At 40.9% G+C, this 25,453-nt stretch overlaps 12 non-coding genes across 12 annotated transcripts; all 12 read left to right on the top strand.

Moving 5' to 3' along the window:
- Nucleotides 1-401: 401 nt before the first annotated feature.
- Nucleotides 402-484, top strand: trnal-uaa (transfer RNA leucine (anticodon UAA)). The gene has a single exon. It is a non-coding gene; the product is annotated as a tRNA-Leu (tRNA).
- Nucleotides 485-1,349: 865 nt separating this feature from the next.
- On the top strand, nucleotides 1,350-1,432 carry trnal-uaa (transfer RNA leucine (anticodon UAA)). Its single transcript has one exon. It is a non-coding gene; the product is annotated as a tRNA-Leu (tRNA).
- A 593-nt stretch (nucleotides 1,433-2,025) lies between these two features.
- Nucleotides 2,026-2,108, top strand: trnal-uaa (transfer RNA leucine (anticodon UAA)). Its single transcript has one exon. It is a non-coding gene; the product is annotated as a tRNA-Leu (tRNA).
- Nucleotides 2,109-2,255: 147 nt separating this feature from the next.
- On the top strand, nucleotides 2,256-2,338 carry trnal-uaa (transfer RNA leucine (anticodon UAA)). The gene has a single exon. It is a non-coding gene; the product is annotated as a tRNA-Leu (tRNA).
- An 891-nt stretch (nucleotides 2,339-3,229) lies between these two features.
- On the top strand, nucleotides 3,230-3,312 carry trnal-uaa (transfer RNA leucine (anticodon UAA)). The gene has a single exon. It is a non-coding gene; the product is annotated as a tRNA-Leu (tRNA).
- Nucleotides 3,313-3,640: 328 nt separating this feature from the next.
- Nucleotides 3,641-3,723, top strand: trnal-uaa (transfer RNA leucine (anticodon UAA)). The gene has a single exon. It is a non-coding gene; the product is annotated as a tRNA-Leu (tRNA).
- A 303-nt stretch (nucleotides 3,724-4,026) lies between these two features.
- On the top strand, nucleotides 4,027-4,109 carry trnal-uaa (transfer RNA leucine (anticodon UAA)). The gene has a single exon. It is a non-coding gene; the product is annotated as a tRNA-Leu (tRNA).
- Nucleotides 4,110-4,233: 124 nt separating this feature from the next.
- trnal-uaa (transfer RNA leucine (anticodon UAA)) lies at nucleotides 4,234-4,316 on the top strand. Its single transcript has one exon. It is a non-coding gene; the product is annotated as a tRNA-Leu (tRNA).
- A 935-nt stretch (nucleotides 4,317-5,251) lies between these two features.
- Nucleotides 5,252-5,334, top strand: trnal-uaa (transfer RNA leucine (anticodon UAA)). Its single transcript has one exon. It is a non-coding gene; the product is annotated as a tRNA-Leu (tRNA).
- A 218-nt stretch (nucleotides 5,335-5,552) lies between these two features.
- trnal-uaa (transfer RNA leucine (anticodon UAA)) lies at nucleotides 5,553-5,635 on the top strand. The gene has a single exon. It is a non-coding gene; the product is annotated as a tRNA-Leu (tRNA).
- Nucleotides 5,636-5,935: 300 nt separating this feature from the next.
- trnal-uaa (transfer RNA leucine (anticodon UAA)) lies at nucleotides 5,936-6,018 on the top strand. Its single transcript has one exon. It is a non-coding gene; the product is annotated as a tRNA-Leu (tRNA).
- A 147-nt stretch (nucleotides 6,019-6,165) lies between these two features.
- On the top strand, nucleotides 6,166-6,248 carry trnal-uaa (transfer RNA leucine (anticodon UAA)). The gene has a single exon. It is a non-coding gene; the product is annotated as a tRNA-Leu (tRNA).
- The last annotated feature ends 19,205 nt before the right edge of the window (nucleotides 6,249-25,453 follow it).

Below are 25,453 nucleotides of genomic sequence, written 5' to 3'. Positions count from 1 at the left end.
CGAGGGGAGGGGGAGGGAAGGAGAGAGGGGCACAGAAATGCTTCAGAGAACTGAAATCGGTGTTTTTTTACTCTCCTTCAGGTTTAGGTGGGTTCCACTGTGAGGTAGAGTAAGACGTTCAGGCTGTTGGTAGGTAGTAAGTGTCTTGTTTTTCCAGTAAATTTCCTTAAGCTCTGTTCTCTCTGGTTGCTTGTGGTTGGATTTTCTTCTGGTTAGGGGCCGGTTATGGTAAGAGTCCTCTGGTCAAATTGAAAGAAGGACAGCTATAAATATTGCCTTTAGCCATATCAATTGGATTTGAAAGATATGAAACGATTGTACAGTTGAAACATTCCTTTTAAGGTATACTTGAACTACTTGGACTGTTTGAGCTGTTTGTCCAGTAAAGTGTGCTTGAATCAACCAGGATGGCCGAGTGGTTAAGGCGTTGGACTTAAGATCCAATGGGCAAATGCCCACGTGGGTTCGAGCCCCACTCCTGGTATGTTTTTGTGGATCTTGAGAAGAACATACTGCAGTTCAAACATCTCATGCCTCAAGAGGTTCCTTCTCAGATCAAATCAAGAGGAGGCCAGCTATGATTCTTGTCTTTATATCTACAGTATTAGCTTTCTATTGCCGACATGGGTTTGAAACTCACTACAGGTAGGACTATGAAAAGATGGTTCAATTGAAACAATCCTTTGAAGGTATACTTGGACTACCTGGACTGTTTGGGCTTTTTGTCCAGTAAAGTTCGACTTAAGATTCAATAGGCAAATGCCCACGTGGGTTCATCCCCCACTCCTGGTAGCTTATTGTGGTTTATGTGAATAATGCAGAAGATAAACACTGTGAAATATATTAGGGGTGCTGGTTTCAAGTGGTAGATGATTGTTTAAGAAATTGGACTTAAGATCCATTGAGCAAATACCCACCTGAGCTAGGTATTAAGATTCTTTAGGCTCTCTTCATACCTGGGATTTACAACATGTATCAAATCCCATGTGAATGCCAGCATGGGTTTGAACCTTACTCCAGGTAAGATATGAACTGATTGTTCAGATGAAAACAATCCTTTTAAGGTATACTTGGACTACCTGGACTGTTTTGGCTGTTTGTCCAGTGATGTGCAGCTGAAGCAGCCAGGATGGCCAAGTGGTTAAGGTGTTGGAGTTGAGAGTTGAGAGTTGATTCTTGTCTTTATATCTACAGTATTAGCTTTTTATTGCCGACATGGATTTGAAACTCACCCCAGGTAGGATATGAAATGATGGTTGAATTGAAGCAATCCTTTTAAGGTATACTTGGACTACCTGGACTGTTTGGGCTTTTTGTCCAGTAGCATGTGCTTGGACTTTTTTGGCACAACCAGGATGGCCGAGTGGTTAAGGCGTTGGACTTAAGATCCAATGGGCAAATGCCCACGTGGGTTCGAACCCCACTCCTGGTAACCTCTTGTGGCTTCTTGAGAAGAACATACTGTGAAACATGTTCTTCCTCAAATCTTAGCTGGTATTACGCTAGCTCAAAGATTTCGTACTCAGAAATGCTAAAAAGGTAAACGCTCTTAAATAAAGTTCCAACTAAACTGACATAAAAGTGGGTATGAAGGAAATCGTTTAGGAACTCTAGTTTCTTCAGGCTCTTTAGGCTCTTTCCACACCAAGAATTTAAAACATGTTTCATGACTATTGTCTTTATCAGTTAGCTTGTGAATGCCAACTTTGGTTTGAACCCCATTCCAGGTGAAATATGAAAAGATTGTTCAGTCAAAACTATCCTTTTAAGGTATACTTCGACTACCTGGACTGTTTGTCCAGTAAGGGGCCCTTAAAGCAGTCAGGATGGCCGAGTGGTTAAGGAGATGGACTTACGATCCGATGGGTAAATGCCCACATGGGTTTAAACCCCACTCATGGTGGCTTATAGCTTTTTCTTGAGAAGAACGTATGAAAAGATTGTTCAGTTGAACAATCCTTTTAAGGTATACTTGGGCTATCTGAACCGTTTGGATCGTTTGTCCAGTGGAATGTGTAGTTGAGTACCAGGATGGCTGAGTGGTTAAGGCGTTGGACTTAAGATCCAATGGGCAAATGCCCACGTGGGTTTGAACCCCACTCCGGGTAGCTTCTTGTGGTTCTTATTAAGACTCCAAAGGGAAACACTGTAAAGTACATGAGAGGTATCACTTCAGTACTGACACCCTTAAGTATTTATAATCAGCTCTAATTGGGTACAGTCAACTGTTTTTCCAGTAAGCTGTCAAAGCAGCAACCAGGATGGCCGAGTGGTTAAGGCATTGGACTTAAGATCCAATGGGCAAATGCCCACGTGGGTTCGAACCCCACTCCTGGTATCTGTTTGTTGATCATGAGAAGAACAATCCTTTTAAGGTATACTTGGGCTATCTGAACCGTTTGGATTGTTTGTCCAGTGGAGTGTGTAATTGAGAACCAGGTAATTGATTGCCCATGTGGGTTTGAACCCCACGCCTGGTAGCTTCTTGTTGTTCATGTAAATAAAGCAGAAGCACTGTACTGTAAATAAGCACTGTAAAATATATTTGGGGTGCTGGTTTCAAGTGGTAGATGGTTGCTAAAGGAATTGAACTTCAGATCCATTGAGCAAATACAAACGTGAGTCTTGTTTTCATACATCTTGGCATCATGTTCTCCTCCACCAGTCTTACACACTGCTTTTGGATAACGTTATGCTTTACACTCCTGGTGCAAGAATTCAAGCAGTTCTGCTTGGTTTGATGGCTTGTGATCATCCATCTTCCTCTTAATTATATTCCAGAGGCTTTCAATTTGCTGTACATAATTTCGATACATACAGTAATACAATATAATATAAATGTATTCCTATTGTGAAAATACTTTACAGTATATGATCAATCCTTTTTTGCCCTTGAAATATGTACATTTATGACTATAAATCAGATTTCTGCCTGGGTCCACTTTCAACCCCAAGTCAGATTAGAGGACAAACTGTACCTTGAGTAAATAAATTTCCGTGAATTATGTATTTAAACTCTCTAGAGGTTAAGGTGTTGGAGGTGTTGGAGTTGAGAGTTGAGAGTTGATTCTTGTCTTTATATCTACAGTATTAGCTTTTTATTGCATGGATTTGAAACTCACCCCAGGTAGGATATGAAATGATGGTTGAATTGAGGCAATCCTTTTAAGGTATACTTGGACTACCTGAACGGTTTGGGCTTTTTGTCCAGTAGGATGTGCTGGAAGCAACCAGGATGGCAGAATGGTTAAGGTGTTGGACTTAAGATCCAGTGGGCAAATGCCAACGTGGGTTCAAACCCCACTCCTGGTAACTTCTTGTGGTTTATGTGAATAATGCAGAAGATAAACACTGTGAAATAAATTAGGGGTGTTGGTTTCAAGTGGTAGATGATTGCTTAAGAAATTGGACTTAACATCCATTAAGCAAATACCCACCTGAGTTCAAACCCCACCCCTGGTAGCTTTTAAGAAGCTGAGCTAGGTATTAAGCTAGCATAATGGCTTAGGAACTCGGTTCTTTAGGCTCTGGTACTCCAGGTAGGGTATGAACTGATAGTTCAGTTGAAACAATCCTTTTAAGGTATACTTGGACTACCTGGACTGTTTGGGCTGTTTTCCAGTGGAAAGTTTTTTGGACAACCAGGATGGCCGAGTGGTTAAGGCGTTGGACTTAAGATCCAATGGGCAAATGTCCGCGTGGGTTCAAACCCCACTCCTGGTAACTACTTGTGGTTCATGTGAAAAATACAAAAGATCAACACTGTAAAATACAGTATGGGTGTTGGTTTCAAGTGGTAGATGATTGCTTAAGGAATTGGAAATACCCATGTGGGTTCAAACCCCACTCCTGGGAGGATCTTGAGAAGAACATGCTGCAATTGAAACAGGTATTAAAGTAACTCCAATATTTCAAATTCAGAACTTTTCAGAAATTCAGAAAAAAGGCGAACACGGGTAGGATACAAAAAGATATTTGTTTGTTTGAAACTTTTGTTTTAAGGTATAATTGGACTTTTTCGGCACAACCAGGATGGCCGAGTGGTTAAGGCGTTGGACTTAAGATCCAATGGGCAAATGCCCACGTGGGTTCGAACCCCACTCCTGGTAACCTCTTGTGGCTTCTTGAGAAGAACATGTGAGGTATCAGTTCAGTACTGACACCCTTAAGTATTTATAATCAGCTCTAATTGGGTACAGTCAACCATTTGTCCAGTAAGCTATCAAAGCAGCAACCAGGATGGCCGAGTGGTTAAGGCGTTGGACTTAAGATCCAATGGGCAAATGCCCACGTGGGTTCGAACCCCACTCCTGGTATCTGTTTGTTGATCATGAGAAGAACATCCTGCAATTCAAACTTCTCATGCCTCATAGGGTTCCTTTTATTTCAGATCAAATCAAGAGGAGGCCAGTTATGATTCTTGTCTTTTTATCTACAGTATTAGCTTTTTATTGCCAACATGGGTTTGAAACTCACCCCAGGTAGGATATGAAACGATGGTTCAATTGAAACAATCCTTTGAAGGTATACTTGGACTACCTGGAATGTTTGGGCTTTTTATCCAGTAAAGTTCGACTTAAGATTCAATGGGCAAATGCCCACGTGAGTTTGAACCCCACTCCTGGTAGCTTCTTGAGGTTTTTGTGAACAATACAAAAGATAAACACTGTAAAGTACAATAAGGTCCTTGGTTTCTAGGGGTAGATGATTTCTTAAGGAATTGGACATACAATCCATGAGCAAATTCCCATGTGGGTTAAAAGACCCTCTTGAGAAGAACATACTGCAGTTCAAACATATCATACCTCAAGTGGTTCTTTCTATCTCAGGTCAAATAAAGAGGAGTCCCGCTATGCTTGTTGTCTTTATATCTACACTATTAGCTTTTGATTGCCGACATGGGTTTAAACCCCGTTCCAGATAGGATATAAAAAGATTGTTCAGTTGAAACAATTATTTTTATATATACCTAGACTACATGGACTATTTGTCCAGGAATAAGCCATTAAAGCCACCAGGAGGGCCGAGTGGTTAAGTCGTTGGACTTAAAATCCAATGGGCAAGTGGACCTAAAGGCCAAAATGTTTTAGAATCTTTAGATTCTGTTCATACCTGGAATTTAAAACCTGTTGCCTTTATCAATTAGCTTGCGAATGCCAACATGGGTTTAAACCCCATTCCAGGTAGGATATGAAAAGATTGTTCGGTCAAAACAATCATTTTAATGTATACGGGATGTGCAATTGTAGCCATCAGGATGGCCGAGTGGTTAAGGCTATGGACTTAAGATCCAATGGGCAAATGCCCGCGTGGGTTCGAACCCCACTCCTGGTAACTTCTTGTGGTTCATGTGAAGAATACAAAAGATGAACACTGTAAAATACAGTATGGGTGTTGGTAGATGATTGCTTAAGGTATTGGACTTAAGAATACCCATGTGGGTTCAAACCCCACTCCTGGGAGGATCTTGAGAAGAACATGCTGCAATTGAAACAGGTATTAAAGTAACTCCAATATTTCAAATTCAGGTATAATTGGATTTTTTTGGCAAAACCAGGATGGGCGAGTGGTTAAGGCGTTGGACTTAAGATCCAATGAGCAAATGCCCACGTGGGTTCGAACCCCACTCCTGGAAACCTCTTGTGGCTTCACAATCAGTTAGCTTGTGAATGCCAACATTGGTTTGAACCCCATTCCAGGTGAAATATGAAAAGATTGTTCAGTCAAAACTATCCTTTTAAGGTATACTTAAGGAGATGGACTTAAGATCTGATGGGTAAATGCCCACATGGGTTTAAACCCCACTCATGGTGGCTTATAGCTTTTTCTTGAGAAGAACGTATGAAAAGATTGTTCAGTTGAACAATCCTTTTAAGGTATACTTGGGCTATCTGAACCGTTTGGATTGTTTGTCCAGTGGAATGAGTAGTTGAGTACCAGGATGGCCGAGTGGTTAAGGCGTTGGACTTAAGATCCAACGGGCAAATGCCCACGTGGGTTCGAACCCCACTCCTGGTAGCTTCTTGTGGTTCTTATAAAGACTCCAAAGGGAAACACTGTAAAGTACATGAGAGGTATCTGTTCAGTACTGACACCCTTAAGTATTTATAATCAGCTCTAATTTGGTACAGTCAACTGTTTTTCCAGTAAGCTGTCAAAGCAGCAACCAGGATGGCCGAGTGGTTAAGGCGTTGGACTTAAGATCCAATGGGCAAATGCCCACGTGGGTTCGAACCCCACTCCTGGTATCTGTTTGTTGATCATGAGAAGAACAATCCTTTTAAGGTATACTTGGGCTATCTGAACCGTTTGGATTGTTTGTCCAGTGGAGTGTGTAATTGAGAACCAGGTAATTGATTGCCCACGTGGGTTCGAACCCCACTCCTGGTAGCTTCTTGTTGTTCATGTAAATAAAGCAGAAGCACTGTACTGTAAATAAGCACTGTAAAATATATTTGGGGTTTCAAGTGGTAGATGGTTGCTCAAGGAATTGAACTTGAGCAAATACAAACGTGAGTCTTGTTTTCATACATCTTGGCATCATGTTCTCCTCCACCTCTTACACACTGCTTTTGGATAACTTTATGCTTTACACTCCTGGTGCAAGAATTCAAGCAGTTCTGCTTGGTTTGATGGCTTGTGATCATCCATCTTCCTCTTAATTATATTCCAGAGGCTTTCAATTTGCTGTACATATTTCGATACATACAGTAATACAATATAATATAAATGTATTCCTATTGTGAAAATACTTTACAGTATATGATCCATCCTTTTTTGCCCTTGAAATATGTACATTTATGACTATAAATCAGATTTCTGCCTGGGTCCACTTTCAACCCCAAGTCAGATTAGAGGACAAACTGTACCTTGAGTAAATAAATTTCCGTGAATTATGTATTTAAACTCTCTAGAGGTAGAGAAATGCACTTTCCCCTCTCTGTCAGAGAGTCCTCGGAGCACAGGCGGTGAATATATTTCACACTGAGTAAACTGCGTACGCTGATTTAAATACTAGGATAATACTATATTTATAAAGACAAACAAAGAAAAACATAAATTATTTCATTACACGCTTGTTAGGAGGAAAAAACTGGGTTGGGAGAGCGAGCGAGAGAAAGAAAGAAGGGAATAAAGGAAGAAAGAGAGAGAGAGAGAGAGAGAGAGAGGGAGAGTGAGAGAGTGAGAGAGTCGTAAACAGCTAGGGCAGGTGTTGACGATGCAAATGAAACGGATGACAGATGGCGAGCTTCTCTGTCGCTCACTGTGCGGATAATGGATGAAGGTAATCAAATTCCTCTGTGGCTTTGTGACTTTCTCCACAACTTTGTCATCAATAGTGCCATCAAACGCTGCTGCCGTCTCACAACCGTCTCAAGAAACGACAACACACACTCGTAAACACACTCTTACACACACTTACACACACTTACACACACTTACGCAGTGTCTCTCCACCTCTATCTCTCTATTTCTATCTGCTTCTTTTATCTAAAGATCATAAAAAACAATATATCGCCTCTTTCAGCAAAGCGAAGCAGAAAGTCTGAAGCTGCTTTTATGGTTTCTCCTCTCGCAGATGAACGTTACAGCATGTGGTCTTCCAGAGTGGCAGCTCAGAATTCAGATTTCAGAGGGAAAATGTACTTAATTACATTACATTAATTACAATTGATCATATAAATAAAAAATATTATCCTCTTTTCATGGCTTGTTGAAATGTTTTAAATCTAAATTCATACACTACAGTGCAGAGTAATACAGAGCCGCTAAGGTGACATCATGCAGAAAAAGGATAATGTGTGACCACCACTTAATTAGTGCATGGGAACAAGATAGTTAAGTGACTGGGACAACTTACTTAAGAGTGAGAACAAACTAATCAAGTTGCGCACGTGTGGACAACCCACATGACCAGGACTTAATTATCGTGTTCCCACACTTTATTAACTCATGGCCATGTATTTGGAATCTCGCTCCCATGCCATAATAAGTCATGACTATGCAGGAGATCTCATTCCCACAACTTAATTATCTCATTCCATCACCTTCATAAGTCACGGCCATGCACTTGGATCTCATTTCCATGTCTTAATAAGTCGTCTTCGCGATGTAATGGTCTCATTCCCACACCTTAATAAGTTGTGGCCACACTTTAGGAACTCGTTTACACTACTTAATTATCTCATTTCCACACCTTAATAAGTTCTGGCCATGCACTTGGATCTCATTTCCATGTCTTAATAAGTCGTCTTCGCGATGTAATGGTCTCATTCCCACACCTTAATAAGTTGTGGCCACACTTTAGGAACTCGTTTACACTACTTAATTATCTCATTTCCACACCTTAATAAGTTCTGGCCATGCACTTGGATCTCATTTCCATGTCTTAATAAGTCGTCTTCGCGACGTAATGGTCTCATTCCCACACCTTAAGAAGTCATGACCATGCATTAGGATCTTGTTCCCACGCTTTACTAGGTCATCCCAACAACTTAATTATCTTGTTCTTACACCTTAATAAGTCATGGCCATGTATGAGATCTCCTTTCCACTACTTAATTATCTCGTTCCCACACCTTAATAAGTCATGGCCATGCACTTAGATCTCATTCCCATTATAAGTCGTCTTCATGACTTTCTCCACAACTTTCTGTCATCAATAGTGCCATCAAACGCTGCTGCCGTCTCACAACCATCTCAAGAAACGACAACACACACTCATAAACACACTCTTACACACACTTACACACACTTACGCACACTTACACACACTTACGCAGTGTCTCTCCACCTCTATCTCTCTATTTCTATCTGCTTCTTTTATCTAAAGATCATAAAAAACAATATATCGCCTCTTTCAGCAAAGCGAAGCAGAAAATCTGAAGCTGCTTTTATGGTTTTTCCTCTTGCAGATGAACGTTACAGCATGGGGTCTTCCAGAGTGGCAGCTCAGAATTCAGATTTCAGAGGGAAAATGTACTTAATTACAGTGAATTAATCAAATAAATAAAAAATATTATCCTCTTTTCATGGCTTGTTGAAATGTTTTAAATCTAAATTCATACACTACAGTGCAGAGTAATACAGAGCCGCTAAGGTGACATCATGCAGAAAAAGGATAATGTGTGACCACCACTTAATTAGTGCATGGGAACAAGATAGTTAAGTGACTGGGACAACTTACTTAAGAGTGAGAACAAACTAATCAAGTTGCGCACGTGTGGACAACCCACATGACCAGGACTTAATTATCGTGTTCCCACACTTTATTAACTCATGGCCATGTATTTGGAATCTCACTCCCATGCCATAATAAGTCATGACTATGCAGGAGATCTCATTCCCACAACTTAATTATCTCATTCCATCACCTTCATAAGTCACGGCCATGCACTTGGATCTCATTTCCATGTCTTAATAAGTCGTCTTCGCGATGTAATGGTCTCATTCCCACACCTTAATAAGTTGTGGCCACACTTTAGGAACTCGTTTACACTACTTAATTATCTCATTTCCACACCTTAATAAGTTCTGGCCATGCACTTGGATCTCATTTCCATGTCTTAATAAGTCGTCTTCGCGACGTAATGGTCTCATTCCCACACCTTAACAAGTCATGACCATGCGTTAGGATCTTGTTCCCACGCTTTACTAGGTCATCCCAACAACTTAATTATCTTGTTCTTACACCTTAATAAGTCATGGCCATGTATGAGATCTCCTTTCCACTACTTAATTATCTCGTTCCCACACCTTAATAAGTCATGGCCATGCACTTAGATCTCATTCCCATTATAAGTCGTCTTCATGACTTTCTCCACAACTTTCTGTCATCAATAGTGCCATCAAACGCTGCTGCCGTCTCACAACCGTCTCAAGAAACGACAACACACACTCGTAAACACACTCTTACACACTCTTACACACTCTTACGCAGTGTCTCTCCACCTCTATCTCTCTATTTCTATCTGCTTCTTTTATCTAAAGATCATAAAAAACAATATATCGCCTCTTTCAGCAAAGCGAAGCAGAAAATCTGAAGCTGCTTTTATGGTTTTTCCTCTCGCAGATGAACGTTACAGCATGTGGTCTTCCAGAGTGGCAGCTCAGAATTCAGATTTCAGAGGGAAAATGTACTTAATTACAGTGAATTAATCAAATAAATAAAAAATATTATCCTCTTTTCATGGCTTGTTGAAATGTTTTAAATCTAAATTCATACACTACAGTGCAGAGTAATACAGAGCCGCTAAGGTAAAAAAAAATATAATGCGTAGGAATAAGATCATTAAGTCATGGTGATGGCTTAATAAGGCATGGGAACAAGATAGTGACTAGGACAACGTACTAAAGAGTGAAAACAAGACAATCAAGTTGTGGGGACAACTTATGTGGCCAGGGCTTATTTTTCTTATCTGACTTATTTTCCTTTAATAAGTCATGGCCACAAATTAGGATCTCATTCCCACACCTTAATAAGTCATGGCCATGCATATGGATCTCATTCCCACACCTTAATAAGTCATGGCCACGCATTACAATCTCGTTCCCACGCCCTAATAAGTCATGGCAACACACCAGGATGTCGTTCCTATTCCTCAATAAGCCATGACTGTGCATGAGGATCTTGTTCCCATGCCTTATTATGTCGTCACAATGACTTAATTACCTTATTAAGTGATGGCAACACATTAGGATCTCGTTCCCATGCCTTAATAAGTCGTCTTCACGACTTTCTCCACAACTTTGTCATCAATAGTGCCATCAAACGCTGCTGCCGTCTCACAACCGTCTCAAGAAACGACAACACACACTCGTAAATACACTCTTACACACTTATACACACTTTTACACGCTTACACACTCTTATACACACTTACAGACACTTACACACTCTTACAGACACTTACACACTCTTACGCAGTGTCTCTCCACCTCTATCTCTCTATTTCTATCTGCTTCTTTTTTCTAAAGATCATAAAAAACAATATATCGCCTCTTTCAGCAAAGCGAAGCAGAAAGTCTGAAGCTGCTTTTATGGTTTTTCCTCTCGCAGATGAACGTTACAGCATGTGGTCTTCCAGAGTGGCAGCTCAGAATTCAGATTTCAGAGGGAAAATGTACTTAATTACAATGAATGAATCAAATAAACAAATAAATTAATAAAAACTATTACACTGTATTCATGGATTTTTGAAATGTTTAAAAACGAAGTTCCTGCACTACAGTACAGAGTCATACAAAGCCCCTAAGGTGACATCATGCAGAAAAATTATAATGTGTGACCACCACTTAATTAATGCATTAGAACAAGATAATTAAGTCACTGGGAGAACTTAATAATTAAGTTTTGGGGACATTTACATGGCCAGGACTTACCTTGTTCCCACACTTTAATAAGTCTTGGCCATGCATTTGGATCTCGCTCCCAACACCTTAATAAGTCATCTCTACGACTTACTTATCCAGTTTTCATGCCCTAATAAGTCATGACAACACATCAGGATGTCATTCCTATTCCTCAATAAGTCATGACTGTGCATGAGGATCTTGTTCCCACGACTTATTAAGTCATCACCATTATTTTAATACCTTGATAAGTTATGGCCACACATTACAATCTCGTTTTCATGCTTTAATAAGTCATCTTGACAACTTAATTATTTTGTTACTACACATTAATAAGTTATGTGAAACATTAGGATCTTGTTCCCACGCCTTAATAAGTCATGCATGAGATCTCATTCTCAAACCTTCACAAGTTGTCATTCCCATGCCTTAATAAGTCATCTTCAAGATTTAATGGTCTCATTCCCACATCTTAATAATTCATGGCCATGCATTAGGATCTCATTCCCATGCCTTAATAAGTCATGGCATTACAATCTTGTTCCAACCCCCTAATAAGACATCTCCACAACTTATTTTTTTCATTCCCACCCCTTAATAAGCCATATTCATGCCTTAATAAGTCATGGTCATGCATTATGATCCCATTCCCATACCTTAAAAAGTTGTCCCCACAACTTAATTATCTCCTTCCCACACCTTAATAAGTCATGGCCACATATTAGGACCTAGTTCCCATGCCTTAATAAGTCGTCTCCACAACTTAATGATCTTATTCCCACACCTTAATAAATCATGGCCACAAATTAAGATCTGGATCCCACCACCTAATCATGTAGTTCCCACACCTTAATAAGTTATGGCAACGCACTTAGATCTCGTTCCCATTCCTTAATAAGTCATCTCTACGGCTCAAGGCTCAATTATCTTGTTTCCAGGTCTTAATAAGTCATGGTCACACATTACAATGTAAAGGATTTAAATAGGAAAAAGTTAAGAGAGCACTTTAGTTTCTGAATCAGTTTCTCTGATTTTGCTATTTATAGGTTTATATTTGAGTAAAATGAGAATTGTTGTTTTATCCTATAAACTACAGACAACATTTCTCCCAAATTCCAAATAAAATATTCTCATTTAGAGCATTTATTTACAGAAAATGAGAAATGACTGAAATAAGAAAAAAGATGCAGAACTTTCAGACCTCAATAATAATAATGCAAAGAAAACAAGCTCATATTCATAAAGTTTTAAGAGTTCAGAAATCAACATTTGGTGGAACAACCCTGGATTTTAATTACAGTTTTCATGCATCTTGGCATCATGTTCTCCTCCACCAGTCTTACACACTGCTTTTGGATAACTTTATGCTGCTTTACTCCTGGTGCAAAAATTGTAAGCAGTTCAGTTTGGTGGTTTGTTGGTTTGTGATCATCCATCTTCCTCTTGATTATATTCCAGAGGTTTTCAATTTGGTAAAATCGAAGAAACTCATCCTTTGCAAATCATATAGTATATGCAGAGTATATGTGAGTTTGTGTGTGTAACAGCAATGATAATACCATTATGCATTTGTATTACATATTTCATATATGTTTATCTCTTTATGTAACAAAAACAAGAAGTTGAAGGAAAGCAAAGTGTATTCTATTCCTCACAACACACTTTTCTCAGAAACACAAGGTGCCACAACCGATTCTATATCCATCACTAAAGCAGCATCTTTCAACAACTCCTCTGTGAATTATACAAACCAAGCAAATGTGCATATTATTATTATACTACTGAAAATAAACATTCAATTCCATTCTGAACAATAACAGGAGTGTAAGGGTGTGTGCGAGGTGTAGGTGGATCCGAGGCATTTCTGCAGAAAGGAGACTTTCACACGTTTGATGTTTTTTCTTTTGCAAATGTATCAATGTGCTAATTACTGCTAACACGATTTCATGGCACTGCGACATATTGGAAAAGAAAGGTGTTTAAATTCAGACTCGGGGAGGTTTGTGTGTGTAAATCTGGGTATGTGTATATGTGTATATGTATTCAGGACAATATAAGGACCATATATAGCGAACATGGTAAAAACGTGTAGTTTTTGAGAAATAATCATTTAGTTTTATCATATATGTAGGACTCAAGCATTGTTTTAACTCATGTTAAAGTCTCTGGATTCTATCGGTCACCCTGTGCAAAAGGTGCGTCGTAATGCTTTTCGCTATCTTACACCCCGTCAGCAGCCTATTTTCATTTTTTTTTTCTGTGCCATTAAATAGTGTCGGAGTTTAGGATTATAGCTACAATGATGGGTGTGGTGGTCTGGACGTAAGGTGTGTTTTTTAGGTACATTTCTGTCAGATTGCTACCTTAGCGGCGGGAAACACAGGTGCGCCACTGACTCATTAAAACCCTGAATGAACAGTCAACAGTCAGAGTCCATTCCGACAGATATAAAGTGCATACCCAATTTTTAACTCAAAAATAAACAGAATAAAGAGAATAAAATAACATTGCTGTTCCCTTAAATAGGCTGCTGGTGTATCTTCACAGTGTGAATGAGCAGCTCAATATCCTCTGCTGAGACAAAGCACAAAGCTGCGCACTGTTAAGATATGAACGTGCCAAAGTCAGAGCTCACCTGGTTCTTAAAGAGAATGGCAATTGAAACACTGATATTACGCACCCTAAGTCAAGCTGCATGATACACAATTGATCGATATGATATAGCTCACTTATAGGGCCCCCTTCTTTCATTCATTATTTATTTACAGAATGTAAGAGTGCTTTAGGGTTAGTGCTAGAGATAAAACTAAACTAGCTCTTTTTAAAAATATATTTTAGCTTCTACAGCTCTGTTCTAATCAGTTGAACAATTAAAACACTTTAAAGAAATGTTTTACATTGCATAAAACTTTAGCTCCGATACGCTTTAAAGAGCAAAATGTTAAATATTATAAGCTATGAAATAGTTGTCATTTGTGTTATGATTTATTATGATTTTTTATGAGCTCTGTAAAAAAATAAGAGATAACTTAAAAATGATGGGTTTCTTTGATTTTACCAAATTGAAAACCTCTGGAATATAATCAAGAGGAAGATGGATGATCACAAGTTATCAAACCAAACTGAACTGCTTGATTTTTTGCACCAGGAGTGAAAAGTATAAAGTTATCCAAAAGCAGTGTGTAAGACTGGTGGAGGAGAACATGATGCCAAGATGCATGATTTAAAAACTGTGATTAAAAACCACCAGGGTTATTCCACCAAATATTGATTTCTGAACCCTTAAAACTTTATGAATATGAACTTGTTTTTCTTTGCATTATTTGAGGACTAAATGCTCTAAATGACAATGTTTATATTTGTAATTTGGGAGAAATGTTGTCTGTAGTTTATAGAATAAAACAACAATGTTCATTTTACTCAAACATAAACCTATAAATAGCAAAATCAGAGAAATGTGGTCTCTTATTTTTTTGTCCAGAGCTGTATGTCCAGCTTTTTGTGGCAAAAAAAAAAATGCATCAAAAATGTTATGATGAAACTGGTACTCATCAGTTGCTTTCCAGGAAAGGATAAGTTCATCAGAGTTTCCAGCCTCAGAAACTGCATGTTAACAGCTTAACCCCAGATAAGAGCACCTAAATGCTTTACATTTTTATATATATTTTTTATTTTTTATATACACTGTTTTTAAGTTACTACATGATAGTTCGAATCTCTTCAGTATTAATTTAGCATTCTGTAACATTAAGTTCTTTGCAATACTGCCTAAAAAAGCCATGAGCATAAATACTTCTCTGTGTATGAGTGTGTGAGTTTGTGAATATGTGAGAATATGTGTGAAATACCTGTTTTGTTTTTGTTATCTTCTTGTTCTCAGGCTGTTTTTCTTCTCCTCTTTTCCACGTTGCTAAGTTGCTGTTGCAGCGTTTTACATGACAGGTTGTTGGTGGTGTCACAATAACACCTCTAAAGGTCTTCATAGCTGTTTCTGGCTCCTGTAATACATTCAAAACGCTCTGTTTCTGAACGTGTCACAGATAAAAACGAGCTGAAACGGGTCCTTACATTGTTCGTTGGCGCTGTAGCGTTTTAGGAAGTGATCAGGAGGTTTTTAATCAGGCGGGTATGGTTGGATGATATCACAGTATATCCGAGACTTAAAGCATGCCAGCTTTCTCATCCCACCATCTAATTACTACTTACTGCATCACATACCTGCCTGCAGTGCTTTGTAAATAAACAAGCTAATTGGAGGAACGACATGGAGCTGAAGGGAAAAAAAAAACATCTACATTACAAAAACACATTTATGTATGAGTACACACACACATACACATATACATATATACACATATACATATATACACATATAATATACACTATTCTGCTCATAAAGAAGATAAAGCATACCAGAAACAATACATTTGTAAAGGTTTAAACTGATATGAGCAATATACAACCAGAGGTGGAAAAAGTACTGAAAAATTGTAATTAAGTAAAAGTACCTTTACTTTGCTAAAAATCTACTCAAGTAAAAGTAAAAAAGTACTCAATTTAAAATTTACTTTGAGCAAAAGTTACATAGTTACTTTTAATGATTTAATGTAAAAAACTAAAAACAAATCATAAATTAAATCGTTTTTATTGAACTATTATTCAACATAATAATTTGGACCTTTCGGGCAGTATTTGATCAGACCACCCCATAAAACATTTTAAGTTATGCTCATATAGGTCACTATAAACTGTATTTTTATAGTTTTACAATTCATTATTATTTAACTTGCCATTGCTTTGCTTTAACGGCTGTTTACCTGTTTTTTTTTTTACTTTTATTTAAGCAGATTGTTTAATGATAAAAAATACTTACCACGACATGCTTTTGCAGGTTTGATACATTTTGAAAGCTGACAGTTCTGTCCGGCGGGGCACATTTTGTATTGCATAAGGACGTTATTGCCTCGTTTTTCCAAGCTCGAGCATCCGTGCCACTTTTTTTTTACATTTTTTATTCAGACAATTGTTTTTTTTTTTCCCCAAGACTTTTATTTTTACTCAGTAATGGGGAGTTTTCCAAAGTAGCAAAGTGTCACGTCTGGTGCTGTTAGCTCCTCTGTCCCTTCCACACCCAGCTCTAACGGAGGTTCTCAGGTTAACAACTACACTACCCAGAATGCACCACCCGCTGACATCACGCACTCACCTGATCACGTGACACCTCACCTGCTTCCACCAGGAAGCCCCGAATACTAATTACTGGCACTATAAAGGTGCACGCCAAACAGACTTCATCGCCGCGTATTGTAGGTTATCCTCATACAAAGCGTTACTTATCTCTTGTCTCAGTTTACTTTGTGTATGACCTTGCCTTTTGTTTCCCGACGCCGATTTTTGCCTCTGCCTTTGATATTGGATTGTTTTGTGTATGACCTGGACTGTGCTTTCACCACCGCCTCTTGGATTATCTCTGATACTGGATTGCTTGTGTATGAACTCTGGACTGTCTCTCGTTTATGGTATGGTTTTGTCTTCATTGCTCTGTCTACTGGTGATCACCCTTGTTTCTGTATCGACCCTGAATACATCTGTTTATTCTTATAATAAACATCTATTGTTTTTATCAGTATCTGCGCTTGTCTGCTATTCTGTTCTGACCATGACAGAATACGCGGCCGTACAAGATCAGATAGCAGATACTGAGGCTATTAGATCTGGTTTAGCCAACCAGGGGAGGCTACTCGGTCAGCACCAGCAAACGCTCGCTGGTGTGACCCAAGCTGTTTCGGAGCTAGCCCGCCAGCAAACCACGCAGCAGCAACAACTAGCTGAGCTGCTAGCTCACCTCAGAGGCGTAACTGAGCCTAGCCCTAGCCCGTTAGCTACCCCCAGTATGCCTAACGCTAACTCTTCTGTGCCTGGATTTTCTGTCTCTAAACCGGAGTTGTTTGATGGGGATCCGGAAAAATGCAGCGGTTTTCTTTTACAATGCTCCGTGTTTTTCAGTAATTCACCGCCTACAACCGATAAAGCTAAGATCGGTTTTGTTATCTCACGGCTTTCTGGTAAGGCACTCGAGTGGGCTACAGCTATTTGGGAAGAACTTTCTGGGGCTAGTTACACTGACTTTTTAGCTACTTTCCGCTCAGTGTTTGATCATTCGCGTTATGGACAATCTAATGGAGAACTTTTGCTGGCTCTAAAGCAAGGTCAGAAGCCGGTGGCTTCCTACGCTCTGGAGTTTCGCACTCTTGCAGCTGGTAGTGGGTGGAATAACGCTGCTTTGATCAACGTGTTTAGATGCGGACTTAACCCAGATGTACAGAGGGAATTAGCCTGCAGAGATGATTCACTGACCCTGGATCAGCTCATCTCACTGTCGATCCGGTTGGATCAACTTCTCTCGCGCCGACCCAAGATCAGTCCTCGCACTCAACACACTCCTGTGTCTCTGACCCGCGCTCCCACTCCGGAGAAAGCTGCGCTGCCTGCCCCAGAGCCCATGGATATCCAGAAAACCCGGCTAACTCCAGAGGAGCGACAGCGTCGAATCCGGCTTCGCCTATGCCTTTATTGTGGGGAGGCCGGGCATTTCAAGGCTGAGTGTGGTCTCCTGACCCGACCTGTGAAAGCTCCAGCCCTGGGACAGCGCGTGGAGTGCTCTCCACGCGCTAACGTGGTACGTAAGCATAACACAATCCTTCGCTCTAAATGTTTTTCTTTGCCTGTAAATATTATGTTACCTACTGGTATGCTCTCTGTCCCAGCGCTTGTAGATTCCGGGTCGGAGGGGAACTTCATCAGTCTGGACCTAGTTAAGGAGCATGGAGTACCCACCAGAGAACTTCTACGTCCATTAGCCATCCATGCTGTTGATGGAAAGACTGTTCGCTCCAAGCCGGTTACCCTGCAGACTCTGCCCATCACTCTTCAAGCCAGCGCTCTCCATTATGAGGAACTACCACTCTTCGTGCTTCCCTGCACCGAACATCCTGTTATCCTGGGCATGCCATGGCTGAAGACTCACGATCCCACTGTCTCCTGGCGCGATGGGGATATCACGGTTTGGTCTGCTCACTGTCATGAACATTGTTTAGCTCTGGATAGTTTAGTTATTCAGTCCACTACTGTGGAAAGTCCCCATGTTTCTGAATCTCCTGTTATTCCTCCCGAATACTCTGATTTGCTTGAGGTTTTCAGTAAAGACAATGCTACTAAGTTGCCTCCTCATCGCCCATGTGATTGTGCCATTGACCTAGTGGAGGGTGCCACCTTACCCAAAGCTAGAGTTTACCCCCTTACTCTCGATGAGGAGAAGGCTATGACAGATTACGTTTCCGAAGCGTTAGCTCAGGGTTTCATTCGCCCGTCAAAATCTCCTGTTGGTTCGGGTTTCTTCTTTGTGAAGAAAAAAGACGGTGGACTGAGGCCCTGTATAGATTACCGAGGTTTAAACGCTATCACTAAAAAATTTGCGTACCCCCTGCCTCTCATTCCGTGTGCACTTGAACAGTTGCGCAACGCCTCTTACTTCACCAAACTCGATTTGCGTAGTGCGTACAATTTAATCCGCATTAAGGAGGGGGATGAGTGGAAAACTGCATTCACTACTACTAATGGCCACTATGAATACATGGTTATGAGTTATGGTCTCGCTAACGCCCCCGCCGTGTTTCAGTCATTTATGAATGACATTTTTAGAGACATGATTGGCAAGTTCGTCACACTTTTTATAGACGACATTCTGATCTATTCGTCTGATTTTGACTCTCACGTGCAGCATGTTCGTTCGGTCCTCCAACGTTTATTGGAGAACAATCTCTATGCTAAAGCCGAGAAATGCGAGTTCCATCTTCAGAGAGTCGCATTTCTCGGCTATGTTATCAGCTCCCAGGGAGTTCTTATGGATGACTGTAAAGTAGACGGCGTCACTAGTTGGCCCACTCCCCTGTCCATCAAAGATCTCCAGCGTTTTTTGGGATTTGCAAATTTTTATAGGCGTTTTATTCGTAACTTCAGCAGTATAGCTGCCCCACTCACCGCACTCACTAAGAACGCCACTAAGATCCTTAAATGGTCTCCTGAAGCCGACCAGGCATTTAATAAGTTAAAAGCTGCTTTCGTTTCAGCTCCAGTTCTCATGCACCCCAAACCTGAACTACCGTTTACAGTCGAGGTCGACGCATCTGATACTGGCGTTGGGGCTGTTCTTTCCCAACGCAGCGGTTCACCGCCTAAGCTACATCCCATAGCCTTCTTCTCTCGTAAAATGTCACCTGCTGAGCGCAACTATGGTATAGGGGATAGAGAGTTATTGGCTGTCAAATTGGCTCTAGAGGAGTGGCGTCACTGGCTGGAGGGGGCTGCACACCCATTTTCCGTACTTACTGATCACAAAAACTTGGAATATCTACGCACTGCTAAACGTCTAAACCCCCGTCAAGCTCGTTGGTCCTTGTTTTTCTCGCGATTTGATTTTTCTATCTCATTTCGTCCAGGTCACCGTAATACTAAAGCTGACGCATTATCCCGGGTTTTCAGTTCGTCAAATGAGGGTAGCCACCCTTCCGAACCAGAACGCATTCTACCACCCACAGTTCGTATAGCTGCCATTAGATGGGAACTTGACGATCTTATTCAGCAAGGTTCAGTTAACACACCACCTCCGGAGGGTTGTCCTCCTCACAAGATTTTTGTACCTGAGCAATTTCGCGAACGACTCATTGGCTGGGCACATTCTGCCCTTACTTCTGGTCACCCAGGGGTTACACGTACGCTGCAACTGATCTCAGCTCGCTATTGGTGGGAAACCATGCGAGCTGACATACACTCATTCGTAGCTTCCTGTTCTGTCTGTGCACAATGCAAAACACCCAAAACCCTTCCAGCCGGTAAGCTAGTTCCTCTACCCGTCCCAGACAGACCCTGGTCACACATTGCTGTAGACTTTGTCACAGACCTACCTGAATCTGAGGGTTACACCACTGTTCTTACTGTTGTTGACAGATTTTCTAGGGGAGTAAAGTTTATCCCTTTTCCAGCACTACCCACTGCTCTTCAGACAGCTCAGGCTATATACACACACATCTTTAGACACTTTGGTATTCCGGAGGACATCCTCTCCGATAGGGGTCCTCAATTTACTTCCAGAGTATGGAAATCCTTTTTTGAACACTTAGGAGTGCACGTTAGTCTCACCTCTGGTTTTCACCCCACTAGCAATGGTCAATGTGAACGAGTTAACCAGGAATTAGGAAAATTTCTTAGATTGTACTGTTTCAAACATCCTACAGAGTGGTCTCAGTATCTCATTTGGGCGGAAATAGCCCAAAACTCACTCACTAACTCCACATCTGGTCTTACACCCTTTCAGTGCGTTCTGGGGTACCAGCCTCCGTTAGCTCCGTGGACAGCTGTGTCTTCCGATGTACCCGCCGTGGATGACTGGATGAAGCGGAGTGAGCAGGTGTGGGAGGAAACACATCAGCAGGTTTCTGAGGTCTTGCGCAAATACAAGGAGCAGTCTGACAGACACCGAGGTACCACCCCCCAATACCAGCCCGGAGATCGTGTGTGGTTGTCGACCCGGGACTTGAGGTTTGAGGGGTCCTGTAGGAAACTACTACCCAAGTATATTGGCCCGTTTAAAGTTCTTTCACAAGTCAATGACGTTACTTATAAGATTGAGTTGCCTTCTCAGTACAGAGTGCATAACTCATTTCATGTTTCCTTGCTCAAGCCTCTTGTCCCAGGTCCGCTGGCTGAGGGTGTTCCAGACGACGTGCCGCCCGCGGCAGTGGAGGGGGAGGCTTCGTCTACCTATGCGGTTCGAGAGGTGCTGGATTCCCGCAGGCGTGGCGGTGTGCTCCAGTATCTCATAGACTGGGAGGGTTACGGCCCTGAGGAGCGTTGCTGGGTTGCCGCTGGGGATGTGCTGGATCCTGCTCTTCTGGCCGAATTTCATGCCCGTCACCCTGGTAAACCTGCTCCTAGACCCCGTGGGCGTCCCAAGCGCTCACTCTCCTCCTCGGTTCCGGTGCGTCGGGGTTCCCAGTCTCGCATCCCCCGCCTGTCTGGCACCTCTGTGGTTTCTCCTGCTCCTCCCGCCGGTACTCCCTGCCCGTCGGGTGGACGTCGTCGTGGTCGTCCCCGTTCCGTCTCCGTCTCGACTCCCTCGGGGGGAGGTACTGTCACGTCTGGTGCTGTTAGCTCCTCTGTCCCTTCCACACCCAGCTCTAACGGAGGTTCTCAGGTTAACAACTACACTACCCAGAATGCACCACCCGCTGACATCACGCACTCACCTGATCACGTGACACCTCACCTGCTTCCACCAGGAAGCCCCGAATACTAATTACTGGCACTATAAAGGTGCACGCCAAACAGACTTCATCGCCGCGTATTGTAGGTTATCCTCATACAAAGCGTTACTTATCTCTTGTCTCAGTTTACTTTGTGTATGACCTTGCCTTTTGTTTCCCGACGCCGATTTTTGCCTCTGCCTTTGATATTGGATTGTTTTGTGTATGACCTGGACTGTGCTTTCACCACCGCCTCTTGGATTATCTCTGATACTGGATTGCTTGTGTATGAACTCTGGACTGTCTCTCGTTTATGGTATGGTTTTGTCTTCATTGCTCTGTTTACTGTTGATCACCCTTGTTTCTGTATCGACCCTGAATACATCTGTTTATTCTTATAATAAACATCTATTGTTTTTATCAGTATCTGCGCTTGTCTGCTATTCTGTTCTGACCATGACACAAAGTAAATTACTTGTGTCAAAATGTATTGAGTAAAAGTAAAATTATCTATTTTAAAAACTACTTTAAAAAAGACAAATTACTCATAGAATTTACTCAACTTGTACAGTAACTGGAGTAAATTATTAGTTATTCATTTCTTTCCACCTCTGTATACAACCAGCGGCCACTTTTTTAGGTACACCTGTCTAACTGCTCATTAACGCAAATGTTGAATCAGCCAATCACAGGGAAGCAACTCAATGCATTTAGGCATGTAGACATGGCTGAGACGATCTGCTGCAGCTCAAACCATCAGAGCATCAAAATGAGGAAGAAATGTGATTTAAGAGATTTTGAACGTGGCATGGTTGTTGAGTATTTCAGAAACTGCTGATCTACTGGGATTTTCACCCACAACCATCTCTAGAATTTACAGAGAATGATCTGAAAAAGAGAGAAAAAATATCCAGTGAGCTGCAATTCAGTTCTGTGGGAGCAAATGCCTTGTTTGAGCTGATAGAACGGCAACAGTAACTCAAATAACCACTCGTTACAACCGAGGTCTGCAGAAGAAGAGCATCTCTGAACATCAGCACAACACAATGTCCAACCTTGAGGAGGATGATGAGCTACAGCAGCAGAAGACCAAGACCACACCGGGTGCAGCTCCTACAGCTAAGAACAGGAAACTGAGGCTACAATTCACACAAAATCAGCAAAATCAGACAATAGAAGATTAGAAAAATGCGTACCACTTTAAAATAAGACTACCTTTATAAAGGGTTTATAAATGGTTTACAATTAGTTTATTAATGGTTACTAATTAGGTTGTAAATGCCTTAAAAATAATTAATAATCAGTTATAACACATATAACGTAGAAAGGGCAACAATGATCTGTTGTTTGCCAAATAGTGAACCCACAGCCATCTATATTGTTGCCCTTTCTACGTATGTGTTATAACAGATTATTAATGATTTTTAAGGCATTTACAACCTAATTAGTAACTATTAATAAACGTATTGTAAACCATTTATAAGCCCTTTATAAAGGTAGTTATATTTTAAAGTGGTACCGAAAAAGGTTACCTGGTCTGATGAGTCTCTGATGATTTCTGTTGTGACAATATAAGCTGTTTGGTGTTGCTAGAAAAGATTGAAAATTTTTGATAGGTGCAACCTCTGCAAATTTGCCCCCAATTAAAAGAGAAATTTACAACCTTTCCTATGGTCTAAGACGTATTGCCAAGAAGCAATGAGTTTTTCTTTGATTTTACCAAATTGAAAACCTCTGGAATATAATCAAGAGGAAGATGGATGATCACAAACCATCAAACCAAACTGAACTGCTTGAATTTTTGCACCAGGAGTAAAGCAGCATAAAGTTATCCAAAAGCAGTGTGTAAGACTGGTGGAGGAGAACATGCCGAGATGTATGAAAACTTTGATTAAAAAACAAAACTGTGAGTTACTCCACCAAATATTAATTTCTAAACTCTTAAAACTTTATGAATATGAACTTGTTTTTTTCTTTGCATTATTTGAGGTCTGAAAGCTCTGCATCTTTGTTTTTTGTTATTTCAGCCCTTTCTCATTTTCTGCAAATAAACGCTCAAAATGACAATATTTTTTCATTTTATTTGGAATTTGGGAGAAATGTTGTCTGTAGTTTATAGAATAAAACAACAATGTTCATTTTACTCAAACATAAACCTATAAATAGCAAAACCAAAGAAGCTAAGCTGTATATTCAGAACGTTTTAATGTATAGAAATGACGATGCCATTTGTGCTACGGGTGAAGGAGCACCGCTATCCTCGGGCATGGCTTCCAAGCTGCCATTCGGTGCCGTCACACCTTACTGCTTTTAAAGATTGCCCTGCAGAGCCATCAGGGAGCGCGGCGCAGCCTGGCAGCCCAGGAGATTTACAGGGCTGGAGTCATGCCAAGAAAATGCCCACCGTGGTGGGGGGAGGGGGTGAAGAGGGGGGCACAGAATCTCCCTTTTCTCCTTTTTTTGCCCCTCCCCCCCTCGACAGAAGGGCACACTCAGAATATGGACTCTTTCCCACGTAACCCGTCGTCCCACGCCGACCTGATCCCTACCTCTACCTGCGCAGCCAATCAATTACCCCGCCTCGCCCAGCAGGACGTATGCGCAGACATGCAGGCCCGCCGCAGCCCTCTCTTCCTCCGGCCCGAGAGCTCCGAGCCGCATAAACGACAATGGAAGACAGAATGTAAATGAGGCTGTTATTACACAGTTGCCTTCATCAAGCCGGCCCTGGAAAGACTTCAATGGCCCTGATGAATATGCATGCAAATTTGTTAATTAAGTTAATTATTCCACCGCAAAAAAAAAAAAAAATGCATTCGTCTTCCCAAGGACATTCCGGCGATGATTTTAACATGTTTCTACCATTAGTCATGCGCCGCGCAGTTCAACGTCGCTTGTGTCCACTTATTTATATATTTATTTATTTACTTATTCATATATCTTCATATTTATTGATTTATTTGAAACTAATTTTGAAACTGCATTGAACTCCTAAAATGAGTGAATATAAACTTTCTGTTTTCTTTGCATTATTTGAGGTCTGAAAGCTCTGCATCTTTTTTGTTATTTCTCATTTTCTGCAAATAAACGCTCTAAAAGAAAATATTTTTATTTGGAATTTGGGAGAAATGTTGTCTGTAGTTTATAGAATAAAACCACAATGTTCATTTTACTCAAACATAAACCTAAAAATAGCAAAATCAGAGAAACCAAGCTGTATATTCAGAACAAAACAAAAAAAATGCATTTGTCTTCCCAAGGACATTCTGGCGATGATTTTAACATGTTTTTACCATTAGTCATGAGCTGTTCCTATTTAAAGGTGTCCCTCTGCTAAAATAATTTTTTTCTTGTTCTTTCTGAAATACAGTAGGTCTCTTTGAGTTGTATATGATGCTGTACATGATGAAACGCTTCCTCAACCTCCATTGTCTGCAGTAGTAGATGAATGAGTCGATCAGTAAAGGAAAAGCACCATGTCTACGTCAACCCGTGAATTAGTATTCATGGCCCCGCCCACCTTGGCTCACGACCACACACAGGCAGAGCTGAAACTGACACGTCTCGTCAGATAGTAGCTAACAGTGCTAGAAACAGCATGGCAGTCCGTTCCTGTGTTATTTGTGCAAATATCACATCAGTGTGTTATGCTTTGCCCATTAATTCAGAGCTAAGGAACAAATGGTTAGAATTTGCTTATGGAGAAACAACACCAGCGAAGTACAATAGAGATCGGTAGGTGTGTGTTCTTAGAACAGTTCTGTTTACACTAGTTAAAAGTAAAAATCCATCCAATCCGG

The sequence above is a fragment of the Astyanax mexicanus genome, chromosome 4 (genome assembly GCF_023375975.1).
Source record: "Astyanax mexicanus isolate ESR-SI-001 chromosome 4, AstMex3_surface, whole genome shotgun sequence".
Lineage (NCBI taxonomy): Eukaryota > Metazoa > Chordata > Actinopteri > Characiformes > Acestrorhamphidae > Astyanax > Astyanax mexicanus.
Note: the sequence above shows the minus strand (reverse complement) of the source record. Positions and strands in the feature narration are given on the sequence as shown.